Source organism: Callithrix jacchus, chromosome 10 (genome assembly GCF_049354715.1).
Source record: "Callithrix jacchus isolate 240 chromosome 10, calJac240_pri, whole genome shotgun sequence".
Taxonomy (NCBI): Eukaryota; Metazoa; Chordata; class Mammalia; order Primates; family Cebidae; genus Callithrix; species Callithrix jacchus.
This window is the reverse complement of record NC_133511.1, coordinates 9,312,709-9,328,910: the sequence shown is the minus strand read 5'-3', so window position 1 is coordinate 9,328,910 and position 16,202 is coordinate 9,312,709. Positions and strand designations below refer to the sequence as shown.

General features: G+C 40.2%; 1 long non-coding RNA gene across 1 annotated transcript; it reads left to right on the top strand.

The window, feature by feature from the left end:
* The first annotated feature begins 1,925 nt into the window (after positions 1 to 1,925).
* Positions 1,926 to 15,049, top strand: LOC118145621 (uncharacterized). The gene is made up of 2 exons (XR_004730898.3): positions 1,926 to 2,026; positions 14,826 to 15,049. It is a non-coding gene; the product is annotated as an uncharacterized LOC118145621 (long non-coding RNA).
* The last annotated feature ends 1,153 nt before the right edge of the window (positions 15,050 to 16,202 follow it).

The window sequence follows — 16,202 nt, the reverse complement described above, 5'->3', positions numbered from 1 at the left end:
TTAGCTTAAACCACACACAGCAGCTATGTGATGTTGGGCAAGTTTCTTAACCCTGCTGTGCCTCAGTTTCTTCATTCATAAAATGAGGATAATAGTACCTTCTTCAAAAGGTTACAGTGAGGGTTAATTAAGGTAACATGTCTAAAGCACTTGGAACAGTACCTATCATATTTGTTATGTCCACAATTATTATTCTTGGTTATACAACAAAAATAATATACAACAACATTTTTTTGGTTATACAACAAAAAATGTTAGAAAAATGCATGCTAAGCTATTTTTAGCATTCAATTTCCATTTTTGAGTGATTTGTATCTGCTTTATTTGTGTTACAAATTTTCTGTAAATGTCACATGTTAACTGAATCATCAGGGGAAATATCTTACCAAGAAAAAAAATGGCGTGATCCTAAGGGCCGAATACTCCTGATCCTCAGACCTTTTAAATTTAATTAAAAAGGTTCCTGAAGTAGGAATACAGGACCGGGATTAAAGTCCCACCTCTAAGACTTTATCAGATGCATGAATTAGGGCTACCTGGAGAACATCTGTGAGTTTGAGTTTGCTCGTCCATTGGGTGTGAATAACTGTATCTTTTCTATCTTCACATTCATTATAGCGTTTGCTGGTTAATACAACAAGATAATGAATGTGAAGTTCACCATGAGCTATAAAACCCTGTACACATGGAAGAATTTCTTAATAAAGTAATTCCCTCACTGACTCTATTTCTGATTTCTCTGCCTGAAAATTGCAAATCTGCTCAGTGCAAGAGGATTGTGCTTATTGATTAGGTAATTACTGTAGAGTTTGCAGCCTTTGGAAAGCAAGAGGCTCTCTAGGATGCACTATAATTTTGCAAATCAGCAGCTCTTGATTGTTAGGGTAAGTCCATGTTGTTTGGGATTATTCATGCCACTTGCTTCCCTGCTTCTCTTTCTTGCAATCTGCCTTTGCTCATTTTATTATTTATTAGCAACTGGCTGTGCGTTAAGAAGGAAAATAGAAAGGGGTATGAAATGTAAACCATAAAATAATGTAACTCGTTAGTGAAAATGTCATCCGTGAGAGATGCTGGGTCTTACTGTACTTTAGATAACCTGTGACTTCTTTGAATGAGCATCTGGGCAATAAGTTCATGCCCTTTCTATATAATCAGAGATCTGGTATTGCTGCTTAAGGCTCTAGAAACTTGTTAATGTTCAGAATGTAGCCAACAGTTTCAAATTTGGTTATGCTTCTTGTTGCTGTGCTTTGGATTGAAAAGGTCTGCTCACAGAAGGGTAAAACCCTTCCAGTGCATGTGAGTGCTCTTTACATATTACACCTACATCTTATAAACTTAGTCTGAGTCTTGTAAGTCCTCTCGCATCACAGAAAACTCTTTTCCATATCTGACTCAGTTTTGTATCTCTGAGAGTAGACTGACATTTCCAGTCTCAAGCTAGAAATGGAAAAGGCCCATTCTCTATAATTCCTCCTGGAGACCATGGAGCATGAGGTATATCTCGAGGTAGCCTCAAATCCTTGGAAATTTGAGAGGTTTGAGTCATTAATACTCTGGATAGTTTGGGTCCAAATCCGGCTAGTGACCTTTAGAGAAAGAGCCTTTTCGCGCAGAGATCTAAGAATATGATGTCATAGTATTACAACATGATGATTATCCATGCTATATTATCGAGGTATTTAGTTCCAAGTAACACAAAAAATGAACTCATATTAGCTTAAAAAAACTATGAGCTCACTGAAGGAAGGGCAGGAGATGACAGGAACTCCAGGAGCTTTACACCGTTGGGACATTCTTCCTCTCCTACATCTCCTCTCAGGCTGGCTGCCCACAAGCCAGATCCATGGCAACAAACATCACTAGACTTTTATTTTTAAAACCTCCAAACCAGAGAAGACAGCTCCTGCCCCTCTGAAGGAGTAATTCTTTTTTGGAGGTACATCTGTGGGTCTTCAGAGAACTGTGGCTTTAAGATGTAGTCTATTTTCCTCAGGAGCTTCCCAGTCCAAATGTCACACAGGTAAGTGATGAATATGTAATGAGATACATATAAATAATTGAATAACAAAAATTATCAAGGCACCAAGAGGAGAGACTTTAGTCTCATCTGCTGCAAGTGAGAGGATGAGAAATATTATGATAATGAGACACAAAATTCTGTTTCACCAACTGGCTAGTGATAGAAGAATGGCAGATAACTGCAGAATCACGCCAAAGTCATATCTGATGGTTATTTTTGCTTGTTCCATATGTACATGTTGAAACTTAAATTAACCCTTTCAGAAACAATTATTCCATTGCATGAGACCAGTTATTATCAATTAATTCTGATGTTGAATATATACATAAAGGTGTAAATTCGGTACGTTCCTTTGGGAAAGGTACTGGTACTAGGTGAATGCATCTAATATTTCCACTTTTGTGCGCATAGACCGCAGTACGGGTCGCAAGTAGAGCTGTGCAACATGGCAGCCTTAAGTGTATTGGGAGTGTAGTTTGGAAATGTGGTAGAGACTTAAAATTGCCTATGCAACATTCATTCTCCCTTCTTCCTTCCTCATAGAATGTAAATTACATTCCAGGTTATAGTGAAGTTACATTTTCTCCTTTCTTCCTTCCTCATAGAACGTAAATTATATTCCAGGTTATAGTGTGCCCAGGTAAAAAGTTACATTTTCCTGGTGGCTTGATGTCAATGAGAAACCAGCTAAAGTTGCTCGTGGAGCATCTGAAAAGCCCTCTTTACTTTCTTCTTTCCTGCTTCCTGAAATCCAGATGTGAGTCTGGAGCCCCAGCAACTGATCTGGGTGCTAAGAAACATGTGAAAATGGCAGAGATGACAGATAGAAGTTGGTCCTGAAGACCATGGAATGGAGTGACCAGACCTGCCATAGACTGCCTACATTCATGCTTTTAATTCTATTTTTGTTTTTATTTTTAAAAAGTGAGGTATACTTTTTAATGTAAAGCCACTGACAGTTTGAACTTTCTCATATATGCAGCCAGGTAAGCATGTGTTTTAAAATTCCAGGCATTCTTATAGGAAACACTGAGTCCGAAAAAGCAATTTATGGAAACGGTGAATGAAAGATCATTGTCTTCAGAGTTCTGCTGTTATTTGACTCACTGCTATCCAGGCATGATCCATCTGCCCTTTTCACATCCTCATTTCACCTTGAAAGTTGAACAGAGGTGAGAAACATAGTGGAAGATGAGTGAGGCAGGAGGAATGGAAAAGCCGTTTGCTGGCTTCTTTCCAGTTCATTCCTTAATCTCCCATGTGGATGCTCACGGTTGGCAGGAAAAAAAAAGGCAGTGAAAGCCATTACTACACCTCAATCTTAAATTTTAGAACAGCTTTCAGAGAGGGTAAAAAAGCACTTAAATAAAATCCTTTGCCAAAAAAAGTTGCACTGAAGCTCGAAAATGGAACTGATGGCTAATAATAAATTTTGGGTTATAGCAAGAGTTCTGAGATACAAATGTGTTCATTTTATCTCCCAGTGTCTGCATCAATGGCTTAGGGCATATATTTATAAATTCCCGTGAAACAAATGTTATCTTCAGGTTATCAAGCTAACTTTTTCCCCCAAGATAGGATGTTCAAGCATTCTAGTTTTGTTTATTTTTGTTCTGAGACTCAGTCTGACTCTATTACCCAGGCTGGAGTGTAGTGGCACTATCTTGGCTCACTGCAACCTTCACCTCCCGGGTTCAAGCAATTCTTCTGCCTCAGCCTCCCGAGTAGCTGGGATTACAGGTGTGCACCACCATACCCAGCTAATTTTTTGTGATTTTAGTAGAGATGGGGTTTTACCATATTGGCTAGGCTGGTCTCGAACTCTTGACCTCTGGCTATCTGTCTGCCTCGGCCTCCCAAAGTGCTGAAATTAAGGGTGGGAGCCACTGAGCCCAGCCCAAGCATTCTAGTTTTAAATGAAAATAAGATCAAACTATTTGCAGAACAAAGTACAATTACATTCCTGAATAATCAAATCAGTGCTTTAAAAATATCTGAGACTAACAAATGCTCTCAAATCCAAGCTTATCTCAAGAACTAATCAATGTGATATAACATAGAGGGCTTTGGTTGAGAACATTGTAAACTAATAGGATCTGGAATGTAAATACCAGAAATTGTTGTATGTTGCATGGTTTGTTTTTAGGGGGATTGAAAAGTACAACAGGGAACGGTGACTCACGCCTGTAATCCCAGCATTTGGGAGGCCAAGGCAGGTGAATCACTTGAGGTCAGGAGTTCAAGACTAGCCTGGCCAACATGGTGCAACCCCGTCTCTACTGAAAATACAAAAATTAGCCAGGTGTGTTGGTGTATGCCTGTAGTTCCAGCTACTTGGGAGGCTGAGGCAGGAGAATGGCTTGAACCCAGCAGGTGGAAGTTGCAGTGAGCCAAAATTGTGCTACTGCACTCAGCCTGGGCAACAGAGTGAGCCTCATCTCAAAAATAGAAAAAAGAAAAGTATAGCTCCTAATTTGTTTAATGTTTCTAAAATATTTGCTCAGCACCTACTACAGACAAGGTGCTGTGGACCTTGATAAGTGCTGGGGACACCATATCCTATCTAGGTCTGTTATGTTCATCTGCAGCTAGAGAGGGGATTGCAATATGCAGGATTCTGAAGAAATACCAGCATAAAGGCACCAAATTATACATGTGGGTCTCACATACAGATCTCTAGAGAAGGATTTTACCCAGATATATAGGCAGTTCCCATTAGAGCAACAACAAAGGCAACAAGAACAAATAGTGGAGGGGAAATACTGCATATCTAAGAGCCACAGACAACAGGGGTGGGGAACTCAGGGCCCCCGGAGTTGATCTCTGTCTCCTAAGTAGAACAAGTATTTGAAAATTCCCCATTTTAAATTTGTAAATAAAAGGAGAATAATTATTTTTGTCCTGGAGAAAGGATGATTTCCAAATGGTGCAGAGGTCATTGGAGAACTGAAGGGTGGTTATAGGAGCTGCTCATCTGCTCTGATGTTCTCAGGTCAGCTGAATAGGAAAGTCAAATACCTCCAGGCTGTTGCCCCTCTCTGTAGGTTTCTGGATTGCTACCTCTTTTCTTTATTGTACTTCTGTGGATTTTATTCCGTGTCCCTCTGCCTTGTGTTCGCTTTCCCTCAGTATTTATACATCTCTGTTATATATATACATATACAGGCATGCATATATATATGTATATACACACACACACAGACAAACACACACACACAGACATGGTTATATATGTACATACTCTATATATACATGCACCTACATTTTCTCTCCGCTTTTTTTTAAATTTTCTGTAATATAGAATTGAAAAGTATGTTTTGCATTTCTTAGTATGGTTTCTTGAATATAATATGTGTTTCTTGATTTTTTTCAAAGAATATAAAGGAGGTAAGTGAAATTATTTAAATTTCTTTATAATTAAAATTTTCAAGGAATTGGAGTGGCCACCCATGTGTGTGTGTGATGGGAATCAGGTAGGGCCAAGGCCAGACTAGAAAACAAGTTTATCATCTTTAGAGCAGAAAGTAGCAGTTTTCGTCTCACTCATTCACCCATTCATTGTAGCTCCAATTTAGGAATAGAAAGGTGAAGGAAGATTGCACTTACCACACTGCAAACTATAGCATCTTATTGACACGTTGTATCAACTCTTTCTTACTAGGAGTTTCTTACTGGGTTCTAATATTTTGGTCACTTTTTCTCCAGAAGGCGAAAAAAATTCTTTCTTTCATCTTCATAAGCTACCTAGGAGTTACCAGGTTTTCTGAAATATTTATTATAAATTAATTAGTGGATACTGTGCATTTAAAGGAGATACGACTGGGTTCTTCCATGTTCACTTGCTCTGCCTTTCAACATTTAAAAGTAAGCATAAGGCTATATAGAGTGTGTGGAGATAGATTATCAGTCTTTTTTTCCTCTAGTTATTGGAAATAGTTACTGTAAAACCTAAGTGATACAAGCTATGCTGCATTTTAATTAGACTTCAGTGTTTTCTTTCTGATGATGGCATCTGGAGAACAAGCTGGCTGTATTTCCCACAATAAGATGCCTTTTGTGAACTGACATCTCAGAATACACCTTACAAACTGTCATAAAGAATAATGAAGTTATCGGCATCAAAAGTAGTCTGCCGTCATCAAATGAGGTATTTTTAGTGAAGTCACCCAGATTAGCTATCAATATGAGAATGCATCTACATGGCATGACTAAAGCTTTCCTGGTCCATTTTGACAAAAACTCCAATGGTAAATTGGTATAGCTAGCCGTCAGAACCCTGATTTTGATTGTGAGTAAATGTACCTATTAGATCGGGGGCCAGGACTGGGAGGCTACACACCCGTATGGCATGCCATTTTTCTAAAAGGGCTTTACAGCTTTCCCAGTGCTGTTGGTATAGAGACCAAACTTCCTACCTGTATACCCTGGGCCATGAAGTGCTGCTGCTTTCAGCACTCAGCTTCTCTAGCATTTTTTCAATGTCTCAACAAGCCACACACTCTTTCTCTGCCCTGGTATTCAGCTGTTCTAGTTCTCCTGCCCAAGATAATCTCTCCTGACCGTTTCTCGCACTTATTTCCCATTGTCTTGATTAACCTTCGGGTGCCAATTTAAACACCACTTCCCCCAGGATGTCTCATCTGATACTCGAAGGATGAGTTTTCCCAAAAATGCTTCTATGGCACCCAACACTTCCCCTGCCTCGTTTCCCCACTGCTGTAATAGCTCATTTCATTGTCTGCATCCTCTGCTAGATAGGAAGCCCTGTGAACATGTTAGCCTCTATCTTGTTCAGCCTTGTGCCCAAAGTACTTACCACAGGTATTCACGTGAATACTTTTGAAGAGTAAACTTCAGATTATGTGAGGGGATACCAATATTAAGGAATTAGAAAAAAATGAACAGACAGGTATAGCATGAAAGAAGACTGGGTAGAGGGGTCTCGTCCAATAGATAGTATATATTAGGTGGATACACTAGTAGTGACAGCTATGGGCCACTGGTAGAGGGCCCTCAGATAAATGTAGCTTGCAGTCAGAAACTGATTTTGGATACGAACTACCTAGTATGGGATTAGCATTTAGAAATCAGATTCTTGGCCAGATATGTGGTGGCTCACGCCTGTAATCCTAGAACTTTGAAGAGCTGAGGCATGCAGATTATCTGAGCTCAGGAGTTCAAGACCACTCTGGGCAACATGGAGAAACCCCATCTCTACTAAAATTTTAAAAAATTAGCCGGGTGTGGTGACGGGTGACTGTAGTCCCAGCTACTCAGGAGGCTAAGGCACAATGGCCTGAACCCAGGAGGCAGAGCCTGCAGTGAGCTGAGACTGTGCCACTACACTCCACCCTGGGCAATACAGTGAGACTCTTTTTTTAAAGGGGAAAAAAAAAAAAAAGGAAATCAGATTCTTGTCCCTGGGAAGATTGTCCAATGCAAGGGAGAAGTCTAGTCCCTAAAAACCTGTTTGGATCAAAATACTAAAATATCAAACCAATTTCTGGAACTAGGTCTAGTGCAAGTGTCTTGGCATCAAGAACAAGGTGAGGACCCAGCCATTCTATCTGTAGCACAAGATCAGAGTGGTGCCAGAACAAAGCAGATGACGTAGAATCCGGGAATCCTTGGACTCCCCCAAAATTCAGGAAAACAATTACTTTTAGAGTCTAGAGAAAAGATAGACATGCAGATGGATGCTAATGGGCTCCAATTATAGTAATTAGAGGGATTTGAGGACAAGGACTACAGAAGTCATTACCCCTCGCAGACAATTCAGTTATTAAGAAGGACAAACTGATCTGACTAGCCTGCTTCTAGAAGTTAACGTGCGTGGATCATTCACGTGGGAAATCTACATGGGAGCTGGGACGGCAAGACAGGAACAGGTTCCCAGGTGTGAAGTGTGCATGTATTTATCGTTCCCTCAAAAGATTCTCTACTTATACTAGGACAAAGTTATTTGCAAAGGACTTTTGTCCTTCTTAAGCCTGTCTATTGGTGCCTTGCCTAATAAATAACATTCTTTAGGGTATTTTCCAAATATACCTTTTTAGTTTTTGTGTTGAAAAAGGAATTTTCCAAAATACCTTTTTCAACACAAAAAATCGGGGTGAGGACTCAACGGTAGTGAATATCAGCTGCATTCTGAGAGACTGGGACAGTAGTTACCTGATTAAACATTCCAAAAGGAATTTCAGTCTGAGTCTCACATTGTTAGGAGAGGCACTCCATGACCAAAGAACCTTAGCAGAGTAGACCTTGCTCACAATACTCATTCAGGTCTATCATTCCAGCGTCTATCATTTCTGGCAAGCCTTCAAGTCACAGCCTCCATGACAAAGCTACCTGAATAAGCCATAAGAGAATCGTTTTAACCCAAAGAGACCGACTAGAAAAGCTCTCAGCCTTGAGTCAAAATAGGTCAGACAGCCAAACATATAGTCAAAACTCTAATAGAATTAGGAAACTTGCCATAACTCTCAATACTTTCTAGCATTGGATTTAACTCCTAGGATTGTATTGAAGTCAAACTGCTCATTTTTTTCCCTTAAGGTTGACATATTTTTTCTTTTTTTTATGACAGTTTTTTTTAACGTATGAATGTTGATCAAAGATTACAACGTATACATAACAGGGCAATAGAATTTCCTCAAAAATATATAATTTTCAGAAAGAAAGCATAAAAATGTACACGTTAATTTTAAACACTGATAATAAATTGAATAATGCTTAATGAGTGAAACAGGAACACAGACCACTATAGAAAATCAAAAAATAATTAAAAACGCAAAGATTTTTTTAAATTTTGGAGGTAAAAAATAAAAAAAATTAATCACTGGAAAATCATAAAAGGAAAATGATGTGAAAATAAAGAAATTCAATGAACAAGTTGAATACATGCAGATTATAACTATATATATACAAGCACATTTTCAAAAATCATGAACAAGAAGAAAGTCTTGGAAGCTGCAAGATAAATGTAATGTGTCATTGACGAATTACACTATCAAAGTTTATGTTGATAATTCAGTGGTATGATGTAACCACTGAATTATCAACATAAACTTTGCAGGCCAGAAAGAAACCATGTGACTTTAGTCAAAGTCATTAAAAAAAAAAGGTATTAAGTGAGAATACTAACCATCAACAAATCTGTCCTGCCAAATAAAAAGAAAAACACCTTCCAGGCCAGACGTGGTGGCTCGTGCCCGTAATCACAGCACTTTGGGGGGCTGAGGCAGGTAAATCACGACGTCAGGAGATTGAGACCAGCCGGGACAACATGATGAAACTGTCTCTACTAAAAATACAAAAATTAGCCAAGTGGGGTAGCCTGTGCCTGCAGTTCCAGCAACTCAGGAGGCTGAGGCAGGAGAATTACTTAAACCCAAGGAGGTGGAGGCGGCAGTGAGCCGAGATTGCACCACTGCACTCCAGTCTGGAGACAGAGTGAGACTCTGTCAAAAAAAAAAAAACCCTTTTGAAACAACCGAATCCTGAAAAAGTATATTGGCACTGCGTATGCCCGACATAATTTTTCAACACGAGAAATGGGAGAGGACTCAACAGTAGTGAATACCAGTTGCATTCTGAGAGACTGGGACAATAGTTACTTGATTAAACATTCTGGAAGGAATTTCTGCTAGATGTTCCATGGGTTGAATGTAAGCCACAAGTTTTTAAATATGAAATATTGGTTTCTTTACCAGCATTTATGAGAAGAGGCAGATTTTTTTTTTTTAAGGGAAGCTGGAAAAAACAATATAGGGAAAGGGGTCAGTGATTGTGTTTTTGTTGTTGTTTTGCTTGTTAATAGTCTTCATTGTTCTGTTGAGATCTATTGAAATATCTCCCTCTTTCCACAAACCACGAGCTTTCTCAGAATAGGGTCTCGTTTTGCTCATCTACTGATACCGTGTTTGCCACAGAGAGCAGACATGCTTTCTATTGAACAACTGAATAAATGAATCAGTGTGTAAATGGCAATTTCCCTAAAAGCACTAAGTTAGAAAGCTGTTTTTCCCTTCCTAAATCAGGAAGAAAGGACAAGTCAGCCTAGATTTATTTATCTCACCCATGCTGAGAGCAAAAGCCCCTTGAAAACAAGTCCAGCAAAAGATGCATAGGTCAGAGCAGAGAGAGGCGAACAGGCCATAGGGGAAGAGTGTTCTCTGTGAAACCTTCCCCAATGCCCTTGATCTTCTCTTTACACTCCCCCAGAACACTCTTCTGAGCTTAGTAGAACCCTTTGTCATTCAGAGAATTGGATGTTTCAGACTGTTGGAGGAGTGGAGTAAAACAGAGAACTGTAACACCTTGTAAGACTGAACAAGCCCTGGTGCCCAGGGCACTGCTTTCTGTACATTCCTCTGCTACAGTTCGAGTGCCCCCTCCAAAATTCACCATGTAAGACTGAACAAGCCCTGGTGCCCAGGGCACTGCTTTCTATACATTCCTCTGCTCAGTTCGAGTGTCCCCCTCCAAAATTCACCATGTAAGACTGAACAAGCCCTGGTGCCCAGGGCACTGCTTTCTGTACATTCCTCTGCTACAGTTCGAGTGCCCCCTCCAAAATTCACCATGTAAGACTGAACAAGCCCTGGTGCCCAGGGCACTGCTTTCTATACATTCCTCTGCTCAGTTCGAGTGTCCCCCTCCAAAATTCACCATGTAAGACTGAACAAGCCCTGGTGCCCAGGGCACTGCTTTCTATACATTCCTCTGCTCAGTTCGAGTGTCCCCCTCCAAAATTCACCATGTAAGACTGAACAAGCCCTGGTGCCCAGGGCACTGCTTTCTATACATTCCTCTGCTCAGTTCGAGTGTCCCCCTCCAAAATTCACCATGTAAGACTGAACAAGCCCTGGTGCCCAGGGCACTGCTTTCTGTACATTCCTCAGCTACAGTTCGAGTGCCCCCTCCAAAATTCACCATGTAAGACTGAACAAGCCCTGGTGCCCAGGGCACTGCTTTCTATACATTCCTCTGCTCAGTTCGAGTGTCCCCCTCCAAAATTCACCATGTAAGACTGAACAAGCCCTGGTGCCCAGGGCACTGCTTTCTGTACATTCCTCAGCTACAGTTCGAGTGCCCCCTCCAAAATTCACCATGTAAGACTGAACAAGCCCTGGTGCCCAGGGCACTGCTTTCTATACATTCCTCTGCTCAGTTCGAGTGTCCCCCTCCAAAATTCACCATGTAAGACTGAACAAGCCCTGGTGCCCAGGGCACTGCTTTCTATACATTCCTCTGCTCAGTTCGAGTGTCCCCCTCCAAAATTCACCATGTAAGACTGAACAAGCCCTGGTGCCCAGGGCACTGCTTTCTGTACATTCCTCAGCTACAGTTCGAGTGCCCCCTCCAAAATTCACCATGTAAGACTGAACAAGCCCTGGTGCCCAGGGCACTGCTTTCTATACATTCCTCTGCTCAGTTCGAGTGTCCCCCTCCAAAATTCACCATGTAAGACTGAACAAGCCCTGGTGCCCAGGGCACTGCTTTCTGTACATTCCTCAGCTACAGTTCGAGTGCCCCCTCCAAAATTCACCATGTAAGACTGAACAAGCCCTGGTGCCCAGGGCACTGCTTTCTATACATTCCTCTGCTCAGTTCGAGTGCCCCCTCCAAAATTCAGGTGTTGCCAGTGTGGTAGTGTTAAGAGGCGGGCCTTTCAGAGGGATTAGGCTATGAAGCATCCCCACTCCTACATGGATTAATGCTATTTCAAAAGGGCTTAAGGTAGAGAGTTTGCCCTTTCTTGCCCTTCTGCCTTCTGTCATGTGAGGACACAACAGTTCTTCCCCTCTGGAGGATGCAGCTTTCAAGATACCATCTTGGAAGCAGAGACCAGATGCTCACCAGACACCTGAACCTCTGGGTGTCTTAATCTTGGACTTCCCAGTGTCCAGAACTGAGAGGAAATAATATTCTGTTCTTTGTAAACTACCCAGTTTGTGATATTCTCTGTTATAGCAACACAAACAGACAAAGACAGTCTCATTCATCCTCAAGCAATCACAAGACATGGTAATTAGAGCTGTTACCACTGGGCAGATAGAGGAATCTGAGGTACAGAGAGATTAGGTGACTTGTCCAAAGTTACACAGCTACTCTGTGGAGATTATGACTCCAGAGTCCCCATCTTTAACCACAGAGGAACTTGGCTGTCCCGAATATTGCCTTACCTCCACAGAATCATCATCCTGTCACTTTGTCTTCTGAATACATGGCATTTCAGGAAACAAATTCCAACTGCTCCACTAAATGCTCCCATTACCCTGAAGACATGTGAAGTCAAGTGTGTGGAGCAGAAAATAATCCGGTGGTGACCTCGAAGCATTTTCAAACCACCCGGAGCTAAATGAGCCTGTGGCCAAAGTGTGGGAAAGCTGAGCTCTGGGAAGGCGGGGAGCCTGCACTTGCTAAGGGCCTTTGCTCTTTCACCTTCCTGTCTTTTCACTGCCACAAACCTTCTCACTGGCAGTCATTTCTGACTCCACGTCCTCCCACTTGTCAAAAGGTCTCCATTTGCCTGACCATAATGAGCAATTTGCTCTAATCCGTGAATAGAAATTGGAATTTAATTTATGTTAGTGGCATTTCAAGAAGAGAGATGCTTAAACAAGCTATTTGATGTCCTCTATGTTACTATTGAAGGTTAATCGCTACCCAATATGCATACTTGAGCTCCAAACTATGTTCTTGAGAAAATGGAATAATTAAACCACAAGTGGAAATTACTTGTATTTTAGGAGGTTTCTTGCTGTAGCAACATTATTAGGTAATATCTTTTCAAAGTTGGCAGTTAGCTCTCAAATTTCTATTTTCAAATGTGTATGCTATCCGTTCATTTCTGTTAATTTTGTTCAGTAGTGAAAAGAGCTCATTTACAGGACTGAAATCTGAAGTTGGTATTTTGAGATACGCCTTATTCTCCTCATAAACCTCTTTGCTTCAGAAATTTGTCTTCACTTGAATATACTCTAAACATAAACATTGCCTTATTAGAAATATTTCTGAATTTATTTTAGAAATGTAGCTCTGATGCATCCATTTAGACTGAATGTTTCACAGCCACTTAAAATTCTGTTTTTGAGAAATATTTATTGACGTAAATTAATATGGGACCTGGGGAAATGTTCATTATATAATTTGAGTGAAAAGATGTTAAACCTAATGCAGAGTGTTATCATCATTTTAGAAATATAATTCTACATGTGCACAGATATACGCATAGGAAAAATGATTTTTAAAATACCAGATATCTGAATAGTGAATTTTAGATAGTTTTAATTGATTTCTTTTTAATGTTTTGATATTGACCATTGTTTTGTAATAGATACAGATTGTTTTCATACATTTATTAATATTTTATAGATTATAAGAAAATCGTCATATTTGAAACTCAAACACCACAGATAGGGCTGAAATACTTCCTAAGTATCTTATCATCTCAGTCCCCTCCATAGAGAGTAACATATTTGGTGGGAGGCTGGATTTCTCAGCAGCAGCACTGTAGACGTGTTGGGCAGGATAACACTGTTTTTAAGAGTGGATGGGGATTGCTCTTCCGTACATTGTAGGATAGCTTATCCCTGGTATCTACCCACCAGATGCCAGGAGCACCCACCTCTTAGTTTTGACAACTAAAAATGTCTCCAGGCTTTGCTAAATGTCCTCTGGGGGGCAAAATCACTACCAGTTGAAAACCTCTGTTGTCTAGCTTCCTAGGACTTTTTTCTCTGCTTTGGCATGCATATACAGTCACATAAAAATACACCGCCAAAAAATAAATGATATTTTCTACGTATCTACAACTTTTTGCTGTATTCAATGTTATGTCTTTGTGGCCTTTGTAAGTTAATGCATGTAGATTTTGTGTATTACATTAATAATCAGAAAACAAAAAAAGTAATAAAAATTTGCAGAGGAAATGTATGCCACCATAATCCACACAAAGACCTTTAGGAGGCCATCACTCTACATAAATATAACTCAGAAGGTGACTCTGGGGCATGTTCCACTCCCTGATGAAAGGAACAACCCCCCTAAAAGCCACTGTGACTGAGAACCAAGTTAAAAGAAAGGAATGAAATAATCGGATGCCCCATCTAGGCAGAATGTGAAAAAAGGATGTAACCCTCAGATTCAGGGCAGCAGGTGTCTGTCCCCAGAACAAGGCTAGTCAAAGAGTCCTCCTGCATTAATGTCTTCTCACCAATTGCTGCGATCCAACACCAGCTCATTTCTTTGTCCCCTTTCCTACATCTAAACCTATCACTACAAACCTCTCTTTTTGATGAGTGTAGAGAACTCACATTAAAGCAATATCTTACCTTTGAGTTTAGAATCAATGTTCAAAAACAGAATTTAGGTTAATTCTTTACCCCTAAAGTATAAGAGTCAATTTCATTCATAAGAAACAGAGCTTCTACAGCTCCCCAAGAGCTCCAAGTCCTGGGGTGCCTCTCCCTTGTCCCAACTCAAACCCTCCTTCCAGAGGTAAAGACTACCCTGAAATTTTTGATAATCATATTTTTTTTCTTTGTGGTTTGTTACCCATACCTAAATAATGTGGCAGCTTTGTCTATTTTGAACCTTATTTAAATTGAACTGTAGTTAAAATTCCTTGTCTTGCTTCTCTCATTCATCATTACATGTGAGAATCATCTATAATGTTAATCATGGCTATGATTTGGTCATGATCATTACTGCGGATATACTGTTTTGTGAATAGACAACAGTTATTTATACATTCTATTCTTTCTGGTTATTTAGTTTTTTTTTTCAATTTTAGATATGACAAAGAATTCTGCAATATGTACTCCTCCTGCTCATGGGTCCTGGGAGATATGTGCATGAGTTTCTCTAGGGTACGTACCAAGCAGTGGATCAACCACATCGAAGGGTTTGTACGTCATTTAAACTCCTGAGAGCACTGAAGAAAAGTTCACTCCACATCCTCACCATCACTTGGATGTTCGAAGCCATTAAAATTTCAGTGTGGTTTTTGCTTTTTAATATTGTGCAATTGAATATAAATACTTGCAAATGATAGAGATGGCATAGGCCTTTGAACTAAATGAACAGTAGGTGAAGTTATCTGAACGAGCTTCTCCCCACCCCTGGGTGCGGTGAAGCCAGTACCTTACAAATGTCTCCATCTTTCCCATTGACAGTCAGGAGCTTAGAAGAAGAGGGGAGGATGGAGCTCCAAAAACTGAGTCTGGAGAGTGCCTGGGTCCAAGCCAGGGAAAATTTTAAATGCTCTGTCACCGAATCCAAGAAGGTAGCTAAAAAGTAATGTTTCATACAACTAAATGAAATCATTAAATCCAATGACAAAAACAAATACAAAACAAGAACTCAGTTACAAGCTCAAATATTGTGCCAAAATGGAACTTATCCAACTTCCTGCCTGTCCACACCTATTCATTAACAGTGCTCCCATCACAGGAAATGACATCACTCTTCACCCTGCAGACCAAACCACAGGAAGAATTTTTTATGGAATTCTCCCCCTCCTTCACCATCCACACCCAATAGCTTTTTCTCAAATATGCCCACTTCTCTCTATCCCTATCTCTGATACCTTAATATCTTAGTCCAGGTCACTCACATGACTTGTCTGGATATGAGCCATGAACAGCTCCCTCATGCTTTCCCTGAATCCACTGTATTTCACGCCCCTAAGTGGGGGATCTGATGCCTGACATACAGTACTGTATTTGATAAATGAATCAATGAATTCATTCTTGTTTCCTTCCAGGCTATTCAGCAAGGATATCTTCTCAAATACTGCTCTAATTGCATTGCTACAAACCTTTACATCTTTCAATGGCTTCCCATTGCTTTTAGGATAAAATTCCAAGTTATAAGTACATTTTCTCACTCATAAGTGGGAGTTGAACAATGAGAACACATGGGCACAGAGAGGGGAACATCACACACCAGGGCCTGTTGGGGAGTCAGGGGCAAGGGCAGGGAACTTAGAGGATGAGTCAATAGATGCAGCAAACCACCCTGGCACATGTATACCTATGTAACAAACCTGCACATTCTGCACATGTGTATCTTAAGAAACAAAAACAAAAAACTTTTTAAAAGTAGAAACATTTAAAAAAATAAAATACAATAAACATGGGGGAAAAAATTATAGATTCTAGACATTGTG